The sequence below is a fragment of the Helianthus annuus genome, chromosome 7, assembly GCF_002127325.2.
Source record: "Helianthus annuus cultivar XRQ/B chromosome 7, HanXRQr2.0-SUNRISE, whole genome shotgun sequence".
Taxonomy (NCBI): Eukaryota; Viridiplantae; Streptophyta; class Magnoliopsida; order Asterales; family Asteraceae; genus Helianthus; species Helianthus annuus.
This window is the reverse complement of record NC_035439.2, coordinates 94,204,693-94,217,236: the sequence shown is the minus strand read 5'-3', so window position 1 is coordinate 94,217,236 and position 12,544 is coordinate 94,204,693. Positions and strand designations below refer to the sequence as shown.

The 12,544-nt window shown below is 38.3% G+C and overlaps 1 long non-coding RNA gene across 5 annotated transcripts; it reads right to left on the bottom strand.

The window, feature by feature from the left end:
- Positions 1-2,789, bottom strand: LOC110866309. Of its 5 annotated transcripts, none has more exons than XR_002551320.1 (7): positions 2,406-2,789; positions 1,991-2,079; positions 1,442-1,662; positions 1,014-1,190; positions 503-834; positions 351-409; positions 1-283 (listed from the first exon to the last, which is right to left on the bottom strand). It is a non-coding gene; the product is annotated as an uncharacterized LOC110866309 (long non-coding RNA). The 5 variants fall into 5 exon arrangements; XR_002551321.1 differs by having other exon boundaries at positions 723-834; XR_002551318.1 differs by having other exon boundaries at positions 1-409; positions 1,014-1,313.
- Positions 2,790-12,544: the final 9,755 nt, after the last annotated feature.

Below are 12,544 nucleotides of genomic sequence, written 5' to 3'. Positions count from 1 at the left end.
AAATCAAACATGTTGAAAATACATGTCTGGTACTCTGATCTACCTACTCCACAGCCCACGAACAAAAATAAATATATGATATTAAGATAATTAGGATTTAATATTGGCCTAATCCAATGGTAAGGGTGAGTAAAAAAACGGATGCACTCACCAGTGCATTTGCCCATTGACCCAATCACGATCCAACACCATCAGTTGCCGCACGCACGTGGCCATATGCCCATTTTTTACTTGTTCAAATTAAGTACTTAGTCAAAAATAAATCAGCAAGAATGCAATATGACTGCAATAAGTACAACTACAATTCTTCAGTAACAGATTGACCCAGAATATTTAAGTGAAAATCTGACCTCAAAGGAACGGAGGAGGAGGAGGAACTGGGTAGTCATTCCCTTGAGCATAGCTGCACCTGTAAATATTTGATTTCATTTAAAATCGTGATACTCGTCCTAATATTAAATTGGATATAGAAGCAATATGCTTTTCATGACTATAATCTTACCTTCCTCTTCTCATAAAAGTCAAGACGAAGGTGAAATAATTTCTCAAGAGTTGTAATCACAAAGAAAATGAACCTCAATAAACCAAATTAGCTTAAATATCTGGTTTTTTTGTTCATGAATGCCATCCTTACTTTTGTCATGGGGTCTCGTACTTATTTATAATACCATTTGCATTGAAGAGATGCATATTGCTTGTGCTTAAAGTGGTAGTTAGCTTACATTTTTTTTTCAACAAACCCTCTTCTTTTGCTTTGTTTATTTGACATGCTGGCTTTATAGCTTCAAAATGCACAAAGTAGTATCATCATTGCGATTTGCGAACCATGTATTCCTACAAAATGCAAACTTGTCTATAATAGCTTAAACCATCACAATATATACATAAAAGCCTCCAAGTCCTCCCAGGCAATGAAGTAATATATACACACAAAAGTGCACCAGTTAAAAAGACATGGATCACAATAATATATATGTGTGTATATAGACACACATAGGTGCGCGGGCTCCTACCTCAACTGCAGATTCAATTGGTAAATGTACAGGAATAGGTGAGCCAGGTGTTATAATTTCAGCTCATTCCATGCCCTTAAGATCCAGTACTTCTAACTTGAATAAAATTGTAGACACCACACTCAAATTTAAGAGTTTGTAGGACAAAAAAGAAACATGGTGGGTAGCATTTGGTACCTGAAAACATAATTGTAGACACTTGATCAAAATTGGCTGCCATGACAAACCAAGCACATCTTTACAGTAATTTAGCATCCAAATTCGTAAGAGATGAGTCCTATTAGCTCTAGCCCGTTCAGTCTGTTGTTTTAAAAATTGACACATTCAAAACAAAACTATTGTCCCCCATTTTAGTATACACGTGATCAAAACCGATGAACGAAAGATTGAAAAGGTACAAACTTTCATGGTGTATAGGTGGGATATACCTTTAGATTGGGAAGCTTGTGAAAGGGCCATCACGGGGTATCGTGCCACAAAGATTTTAATTAGAAACATCAATACAACAATAAAATCATCAGATTCACCATCAGTGTGATGAAGTGTGATGAACTGGAAAGACGTTTGTATGAATCCTTAATGCTTACAAAACACCTCCCAACGTGGTTGCACATGTTATTTCAGTGCTTAACGATTCTTCTTCATCATCCTAACCAAAAAACTAAATACATTTATTACATTGAACAACAAAATTAGCATATTATAAAAACAGAAAAAAATCAATTATGAAATTGAACTTTACACATACTTCATACTTAACTTTGGCACAATGATCTAAACATCTATCAAGGTTCATTGAGCAAACTAACAAAGCATAATAGGCCAGAATTAGGTCAAATCGGTTTAGGGCAGAAACTATTTATGTCAGAGAAAATTACCACTTCCATCAAGTAATCAACACACTGAATTTAGAAGATTATTGAAGGCTTCAATTAGAAGAAACGATGCAACAGGAGTGAAAGTTAGTTTACACTTACAATTCCTTCATTGGATGAATTGAATTGGAGATCAGAAACACCATGGATCTTAGCAGCATCGCAGACGACCTGTTTTGATTCGGAAAGCCCTAGAAGCACAAAAACATGATTACAAACATTATGTAAGTTATACAACAGACATAAATTCTATACACATCCCATCAATTTCCACAATGACCAACAAATTCAAAATAGAAACAGATAAAGCAAACTGGAACTTAAGAACTTCAGCGGTGTAACCCTAAACTGTAATCGACAATATAAAGACATCATCAAAACAAACAGACATCTAACAAAGTCTCTTTAATTAGGGCTTTGAGAAACATAACGAACTACCAAGAGTGAGAGAGATTGACTGTGCTCCAAGCCATGGCAGGAGAACAACCAAGACCGGACTCCGGAGAGAACGAATTACCAGATTGTGGTCGTATTGCGGTGCCCACTTCTCGTAATCGTAAACCGTGGTAGCGGCGATGAACACTGGTGGCTCCTAATTTTTCAAATTTGAGCAATGGATACCAGATGATGTTGAGATGCTTGGATGAGAGAGAAAAGATTAGTTGAATGGGAAGAAGGAGCCAGAGGACGCATTGATTCAGGAGGTAGAATGGGGGTTTATAAGGATGAACTTAGGCGCTTAGCCTTCAAAACTGCTAAGAACCGCCAAAATAACGTGATTTGGGGAGAACATGGGCAGGAAAATATGGAGGCCCAGGAAACTGCTTTGAACTGCCATTAGAGAGAGGTTATTTTTATGAGTTTAAGTGGCTGAGATTTAATCTCAGCCAAATCCAATGGTGGATGTTGATTTGATAGTTGGTTAGACTTAATGGGTTCCATATATATATATATATATATATATATATATATATATATATATATATATATATATATATATATATATATATATATATATATATAATTTTGTATAACGGCTGGTGAGGGGCCAAATTAATGGCCAAAATTCTATAACTCGGGTTTTAGTTAGTCTGTTTGTGTTATTTTTTAGAACTACTTTTAATCGTTTAAATATGTTGTTTTATCACAAATTCTTAAAACTAAAATATTATTTGCAATTAAAAATAAAAATAATGTGAAACCACATCTAATAGGTGTGAAGTAAAACGACGTTTAGATGAAAGTTTTTCACATATAAAAAGTGAAAAACACACCCCAACGGCCAACAACAATATTCAAATGTAAAGTTATTGTGAAAAGTTATAAAACTCTATGACGTTCTCTAATTTATATTTTGCCCAATGTCGGCGAATAGTCCTTTGATAATTGCCAAAACTCCATATTTAACAAATTTATTTTTGTTTGTGTTCATAATGATACCCCACTTTTTATCCAAGTTATGAAATACAAGTAACATATTAACCTAAATATGGTCAAATTATATTTATATATAAGAAAATTGGTTTTTAATAAACCAACCTTTGCCCCATTGGAAAATAATAATCCTACCTATAGATTTGGTAATTAATAATCCTATGTTTCAATATGTTGGTAATCAATGGACCTCCGTTAGTTTTTTTAACTGAAGTTAGTTTTTAAGTTTTATTTATTACACAAACAGTCCCTGTAGTTATAATTTACTAGTTTTAAGTTTTATTTATTACACAAACAGTCCCAGTAGTTATAAAAAAATCATAAAAATAAAAAAAAATCTAAAAAATCAACAAAATTCAAAAAAAATCATAAAAATTCTAAAAAAATCAAAAAAATTCTAAGAAAATAAAAAAAATCATAAAAAATCATAAAAATTCTAAAAAAATCAAAAAAATTCTAAAAAATCAAAAAAAATCATAAAAAAACGTTTCGACCCGTACCGTTTCGACGCGAACCGTTTCGACGCGTACCGTTTCGACCCGGACCGTTTCGACCCGTACCGTTTCGACCCGTACCGTTTCGACCCGTACCGTTTCGACGCGTACCGTTTCGACCAGAACCGTTTTCGACCCGGACCGTTTCGACTCACCACCACCACCACCACCACAGCACCGCCACCACCGCACCGCCACCACCACCACAGCACCGCCACCGCCACCACCACCACCACAGCACCGCCACCACCACCACCACCACCACAGCACCGCCACCACCACCACCACCGCACCGCCACCACCACCACCACCACAGCACCGCCACCACCACCACTGTCACACCCTGACTTTTGCGGAAGCGTGATTTTGGGGTGACTTACTTGTTATCATTGCATTCAACCATATCAAACAATCTATATGATAATACCAAAGATTTGTCATCCATAAAATGAGTTTAAAACATAACAACATTGTCTAAAACGTAGACTTCGAAATTTAAATTTTACAAACCGTATGAATTGTGTAAAAGTTCGCTAAGGACTCATCAAAAGATAATAGTTGAAATCAAAGTTTGGAAGACGTGTCTCGTCCAAGATTAAGACACACTGGCCAAAACCCAAAAACCATGGATGACATCTTTATACTTAACATGACTTGAAATTCCAACGCCCGCCAGATCCATACTTAATTTCCTGAAATACATGTAGTTTGAAAAGTCAACAAAAAGTTGAGCGAGTTCATGTGTATGTGATTTTGTACAAATCATTAATATATGTCTGCATAAATTGTTAAAATGTGTCTGTATGTCCTTGGTATGTAGCAATAAGGAAAAACAGATCAATTAATGTGTAGCTAATACATTAATAAGTGATATGGCCTAGGAAGCACTCAAACCTGTAACGCGTACTTCATACCGGTCCTTCCGGCGGAACGACATAGTCACCACATGCAGCCACACGCTGGCCCATGTGTGGGGCTCGCAACACCCAATAGATCTATCACTCATGCCTCTCGGTCCTTATACAAGGATTAATGGTCTTACGATAATAGCCTATCCATTCACGTGATCTAACAGTAAGTTCCTTAGCTAATCATACCATGTATAAAAATGTCTGTAAATGTCTGTAAATGTTTGTAAGTGTCTGTAAATGTCCGTAAAAGTCTGTAAATGTCTGTAATAATTGTAACATGTATTTCACCCCCGAAGTATAAAACTGGAAATTGTTAAGAGAAAAGGGGGACATGAACTCACAGTATTGCGTCTTCGGTACTCGTAACCCAAATCTCCTCAGCAAACACGACTACCTACAATGGTCTAACGTTTATTAGACGAACGGGCCGTGCCTTGGCTTAGAGTTTAGTGTTTTGAATTACGTTACTTTGGTATTATGTTGTTAAAATAATATTAATTATTTTAACTTTATTAGAAAAATAGTTAGACAACTATTTCGTATTTATTTTCTCGAATATTTTACTAAGTGTTCGGATTCTCGGAAAATTTCGGCAGAGTCTCCTCTGTAAATAGAGGTGTCCATGCTTAAATAGCATATCATTTTCTTTTATATATATCCAATAGTTCATTTTCAATAATCAAACCGACATATCGACAAACAAAACGTTACTTACTTTATTTCAGCTTTATTACTCAAAACCGGACTGTTTTCGAGGATTTTTATAAAATAGTTAACCTTTTCTAAAAATTACCAAATTTTTACAGAATGTCACACATGTTCCAAAGTTTATTGTGTAAAAATATCAAAGTCCAATTCGTTACCCATATTTTATAGAAAATCATTTTCTCGACTGCAATCAGATTTGTTACCTTCTGATCGCAGTTTATGGAAATATTCACTAAAAATCAACCGTAAGTCCGTTTGACGAAATTCCAGTTGGAGGGTCGTCCTGACAATGGTGTCTATCTACTGTAAAAATTTCATGAGTTGATTTTACTCAGGTTTTAAGTTGTGACTCCGAAAATAACCCACTTTTCTGCAATAAAAATGCAGCTTGAGCTGCTGTCCAAAAATAACCGTTTAAAAATAGTAAACGGTCTCGAAAAATTATGATTCCAGTGCCATTTGTTTAGTTATTCCAAAATACTCATTTTAGGCTTTAGAAATTCCGTTTTTCATTTTAAAATGATCCCGTTACAGCCTGTTGAAGTTGGCTGAAAATCCAACTCAGCAAGCTGTTTAAGCTTTTGTGTGTGAAGAACATTCAATAATCGAACAAGAATCGAAGTGAGACCAGAGTATGAATGGACTTACTACTAGCACAAGGCTAGGGTTGTAATCTTGAGATGGGATGATGAAGAATGATAGTGAGAAACGGCTTGAACAAGGCTTCTTGAGAGCACTTCAACTTCTCACTTCTATGGAGGATCTTGGAGCTTGGAATGGGGTTTACTAGTGAAGGAGATGAAGATGGTGAGGGAAATGAAGATGGAAATCAGTTGTGATGAGAGGGGGGTGTATGTGGGCCGATTTTTAGAGGGAGGAGAGAGAGGAGTAGTAAATCTTGAGGAGTGATGGTGATTTCTTGGAAATGTGTATCTAGGTTGTAGGGGAATTATGACATGAAAAATTGGCCAATGAATACAAGATCTTCTTTACAAAAGATTAACCAAAATATATGTTAATGATTATGGCAGATTTTCGGTTATGGGGGGGGGGGGGGGTAAAGTGTAAAATTTTTGTTAATTAGTAGGTAATTACTAAAAGGTTAAGGGTATTTACAAGTATAGTGGGTGTAAGTCATGTTTACATAATGCATGGGGATTTTTGTGACCATGATTAATTTAAAATAATAAAATAATATTTCTAACAATATTCTCATGTCCCGGGTAATGTCTGGTTGTTCGGTTTCGCATCGTTCCGTTAAAGCGTTTAATTGACCCGTAAAGCATCTTTTGTGCATCTTTTTGTAACGAATTTAATTCCAACACTTAGGAAAGTGTCCAGGACCATTTAGTCAATACTCTGTATAATATGAGTGTGTTAAAAGCTGAATTGTTACTGAAAATGCGGAATTCTGTAATTAAATTGCGTTTTAGGCACTTTCCGGCACTCACACTATCACCTAGTGACATAGTCTTATGGTCCTCACTTCCCTACACTCCATACTGGTGTAGTGTTTTATCCCTGGGCCATACTGGCCTAAAAATAGTATCTGTCTAAGTGCTGGCATTGTCAGCACGTGTCTGAGTTATTCGCTCATTGTACTAACTGTGCTTTGTGCATCAGGTTTGTCACTAAGAGTCTGTATGAAATAATTGAAGTGACTGTATGTAAAGAATGCACATGTATGTATATAACATAAATCAGTAAGCAGTTTAAAGCATCAGATGTAATCAAGCACAGTCATTAAGCTCATAATTAAAATTAATTAATTGTACGGATGCATGCAAAATTGACGGTTGTCACATTCTCCCCCCGTTAAGAAAATTTCGTCCTCGAAATTTGTACTACCTTAGCTCCTTAGGGTTTCATTATGTATGTATGCATATGAATAGCACCGAGGTAGATAATTACCAAATCAAATCAAACCCTATTCACATCAAGTGAGTCCAAGAATATATATAATATCACGAATCCAATGGTTAAAAGGTATGTGCTTTTAGCATTTAATGTCAAAGGCATAAGTCGTATTGACGTGTAGTCTAGTGTGATCCAGTTACAGGAGTTCCACAAAAGAGGAGTTTTGTCCAATAGGATTCTCTAATGATTGGTCGTAGTATGCAAATTTTCACAAACCATAGCATCCGCTATATGAACTCAAAATCAACAACTTGGAGATGAAAATGACCTGTCAACTGTCAAATAAATAAATGGTAAGGATTTATGTGTTGACATTCTCGAATTGCGAATATACACTGAATGAAATACAAGTGAATCTGGTGTATCATTGTCTTGATTCGTAGTTGCATCAGGAATGTTTAAATGACTTAGTTCAAACGAAAGTATATGTAGTTTTGTGTAAAACGATCGACCATGATTAGCACAAGCTGCAAATTTGCAATGACACCACAAGGTATCGAAATGACGAGAGATAATAATGGTGACTGAACAAGTTCACCGTGCCTGAAATCAAATGAAAGTGAACCGAAACAAGCCTGAAGATTTGATTTACCCAATGTTGCAATGTTTTTAGTTGAATTCGGAACATCAAAGAGCCACTGTTTCCAATCGAAGGTGGGAAGCAATAAGTACCGCAAGGTATACGATAGACAATGAAAGAATCCTTAGGAGGTACATCGTGCTATGAAATGAATCCATGTACCATTGCCTTAACACACAACTGTGTTGAGACTGCTTTAATTGTGATAAACGAGACGGATTTAGAGCAAATAAATAATTTAAATCCGTATATGAAGTGAGTAACCCAATTAGCACAAGCTTCAATTTTGTGAAAATATCACCTCAAGGTGTCGAAGTCAATCAAACGATTTAGTGGAGTCATAGATCAACCGAATCCATTACGACTCGTAATGAAAGAACTTTTGCAAGAATATTTGAATATGATGCTCCCAATACATCATATTGCGTCTCAAATCAAACGTGTGAAATGGATAAGTTCAAGCAATTGAACTTAGTTTCAGCGTAACCCGACAATAAACGTATGTATCAACAAGGGAATCCCAACATGGTTACAAAAATGAACCATGAATGTATCTTGAAACAAAAGAAGTTTTCGAGAAGGTGTGTTGACCTGATAGCAAAGAGTCAACCGTTACAATAATGTAGGCCATTCGAATCACAACCCAGTAGTTAGATTTAGCAACATAATATTCGAATTTAATGAAGCGTTCGAAATGAAACCGCACGCGTAGCAAAAGGTGCATGCGTAATATGTGAGTTTTCAAGTAATGACACAATGAGTATGAGGTAATGACCAAATCGAAGCAATTGTGTGTTCGCTCTCAGCGAAGAAATTCAAAGCGATACAACTACTTTAAGGGGAGTAGAGATGCAAACATCTACTCGGTTAGAAGCAAAAGTGAAGATTTAAACGAAAGAATTTTCAAGTACTTTCTATTTTGTTAACTGAAATGGCATATATGTCAGGTTAATAGTGTTCGATTGAGTTAACAGATATGGTGTCTAAGTAACAACCTTTACACGTTTGGACCTGGGTTCCCTAGGGTCCTAATCATATGTTTTCTAGACCCTCAAGGTTTCGTATTCTGTGTAACTCGATTTTGTGCATTGTGTAGGAAACACCATCTTGTGTGCGTCTAAAGACAAGTTATCGTCCCACGATTTCCCCGGTATACTTTCTTCCTGAATTCATCGCTAACGACACTTGATCGTCAATCAGTCATGTAATAGTAGTTGGATCCTCATAGTTAGTTAAATACGTAATTCGTTAATCCTTAGCGAGAGTCACCGACTCTCGTGGGTTAGCTCGTTCGGCTCCTAGTAATTGATGCTCATTTGAAAGTCACATCCTTCTTCTTGATGAGCAGAGTTGGGGTTACCCAAAATGGGAAACTTGGTCTGTTATCTTCCTTCTCTATCAGCTACTGAAGCTACACTGTCGATCCTTGCATGTCTGAAGGTGTAAATTGCCAAGGTGTATTGGCTGCAAGCGCGGCGCCTGGGAATCAAATCGATGAAAAATTCGACTTGTCCTTGAGTAGATAATTCTGGCAAGTTTTCCGGGATGGCTTCAGGATATTCTTTTATCACAGGGACATCTTCGAGTTTTAGTTCTTCGGCTCCCTTGTCCACGACATGAGCTCAGAGGGCAACACACCCATTGTGCGAAAGCTTTCGTATCTTCAATGCCTGATAATCCGTAGGAGCGTATCCTGCTCCATGAATTACGGTCGTTTCTCCGTTCGTCATCTGGATGCGGATAACCTTCTTCGCTTGGTTGTTCGACCACCAGTCCATCCCAAGCATCACATCGAAGCTTCCCTTAAGCTAGTTTGATCGAATATTGGATATCTATCTTACTTACTATTAAAACAAGTATATTCTGAAGTTAAAATTTGACAACAATATCAAATTGTACAGGCGCATAACATTGATTACTATGAGGCGTACCAATGACCATGTTTGGATCCTGGCGTGCTTCCCTAGCTCCAGTGTTAGACATTCTTCCCATGACTTTGTTTAATCTCCCTTGGGCAATCTTTCCTAAAGTGCCTCATATCCCCGCAGGTATAACATCCCTTATCTTTCCCCTTTCCTTTCTTTCTACGTTTCATCTCACTCCAACACGTTTCCCTATTGTGTCCCACTTTGCCACAGCTGTCACACTTCCCATTTTTACATCGCTCGGTATGATGACGTCGGCACCTGTCGCATTTAGGTAGTCTACCCATGTACTCTTTCCTCTTTTTGACCTTGTTGTTGCTATTCGTATGAGTACTCTGCTTGAAGTTTGCGAACTTCCTCTTGTTGTCTCCAGATGACTCTACATGAGTCTCCTTCTTCTCCTCAGAGGTTGAAAATTTGTTCATCCTGATTGCCTCCTCAGTCAAGGCCACACTTAGATTAATGGCTTCAGCGATCGTTGTAGGCTTCGATGTCGTCACCATGCTCATGATTTGGGGTGCCAATCCCCAAATGAAACGCTCAATCTTCTTAAACTCTGGGTCTACCATGTAAGGAAAGATACGCGACAGAACTTGGAACTTCTCCACATACTCAGCTATTTTTGGACCTTCCATCTTCAAGTTCCAGAACTCAGTTTCCACCTTCTGGCTTTCTGTTCTCGAACAGTACTTTTTATGCATTAGCTCTTTCAGCTCGTCCCATGATAAAGCATACGCAGTAGTCTCGCCCATCGACTGAACCTGGAGTTTCCACCATGACAGAGCCCCATTTTGGAACAGTCCGGAAATGTACGTGACCTGGTGCTCTGGGGCGCATTTGCTCGCACGCAAAACAGTGTCCGTTTTCTCAACCCAGCGCACGAAAGCTACGGCACCCCCAGTGCCATCGAAATGTAGGGGCTGGCAGCCTAAGAACTGCTTGTAGGTACAGCCGTTGGGTGGGTTATTTCCCGAGGTACCTCCGCTGCGTTCAGAGCGAAGGGCCTCGTACTGTGCGATGATCTGTATGAGGCGTTCTTGAAATTCCGCCTCTGTAGTCGGCAGAGGGTTGTTGGTATCGGTGTTTCCTTGAATTGACATCTTCTAAGAGGAAGATTGGATAGGTCAGGTTTCTTTAAGAACATAAGCATAAAAGCATCTACTTAACGACTGAAACCCAGGGGGTGTATTACATATATGTATATACGTAGTTGTTATAACAATCAATCACATATCGTCACAATTATTGCACAACTTGTAAATAGGAACGTAACAAGTAAACATGTAGCATTATAGTTGCAACACAAATATGCTGATCAACAGCGTGCTTAGTGGGAACATAGCGACCGAGTTTTTCGTTAGTTATTAGTCATAAGTATTGTCGCATGTTTAAAGATGATTGGGCTTTCGTCATCCTCCGACCACAATCATTGTGTTTTACAAAACGTATCATATCAGAAGGAACGCAGGGTCACCCTACCCTTGTTCAACAAGTATATTAGTGCATCAAAATTACGTAGTCAGAAGTGGTCTTTAAAGTCTCCACAACCCGGCTTATCATTAGTGTTTTTACCAAAGTGTAATGCAATCCGCATGAATCCAGAAACCAACTATACTGGTGACTGAGGAAGAGGAGGAAAAGAAAGTAAACTGTTAACGCGCGTAGACTTCCTCCTCGGGCTTGTGTACATGTCGAAGTAATTGTCTGCTCTGCTGCTCGATAGTAAAGAAATGAGTATCAGAATCCTGGGAACGGTGTGATAGCAACGGTCGAGAGCGCGAAAAGAACCTTGATATATGTGGAGGTTAAATGTATACTGGCAATAGACAGGGTGGAGGGCGTGGTGTCTTATATAAACTTTTCAGGCAATATGCTGTCTTGTGATGTAAATACTTAAATCATGTTTTCAATTATGCAATGTTTTTGCATTTGAAGTTACCAAATGTGGTGTCAGCTCAAGCTCCAACACTCTGCGAATCATATCCTCAAACTGTAGCTCATGTGACAGGTGTACTCATCCCGTGTGTAGCCTCCATAATGTGAGGGATGACAAGGGTCTAAAATCAACATAGTGTAGCATAGGGATCCATCGAAATGACTTGTCCAGCGTTGTAGAGGTGAATGTAGCAAACGGTGCGTCTTGTTAAGTTTAGGAAAAATGTTGCCGTAGCTGAAGAATCATTATGCGGGTGCTGACCTGGAGCGCCTTCCCGGGGTGCGGGTATGTCTTGAAAGAGAACGGTAGGCATGTCGGTGCAATGGACGTCGGTCTTCATAGATGCAACATCAGCAGGTGCAGGTGCAGTAGAAATGTCTCAACAAAAGGAGATTCAATAGGTGCAGGTACCGGGTTTGGTAAGAGGAGTGCAAGGTATAGTAGTCCAAAGGAAATAATATCACGTTTAAACAGGTTCAGCAGGTGCAACATCAAGCTGGCCCACAAGGAACTGGAGCTGCCTCAGGGGTAGGTCCTGGGGAGCGTGAGGGTATGTGATCTTGAGCAAGTGTTAGTGCAGTAGTCAAAGCGGCATCGTCGTCCGTGTCGGGAACAAAAGTGGTAACCTGCCTGTTGGTAAAGTCGTAAATGTCGCAGACTCAAAGGAGTCTGAAATCGAGTGTATACTAGAATCAGAGGATAGTTTGATAATAGGGATCTCAAAACGTAGAGTTAGTAACAACGTCCTCAT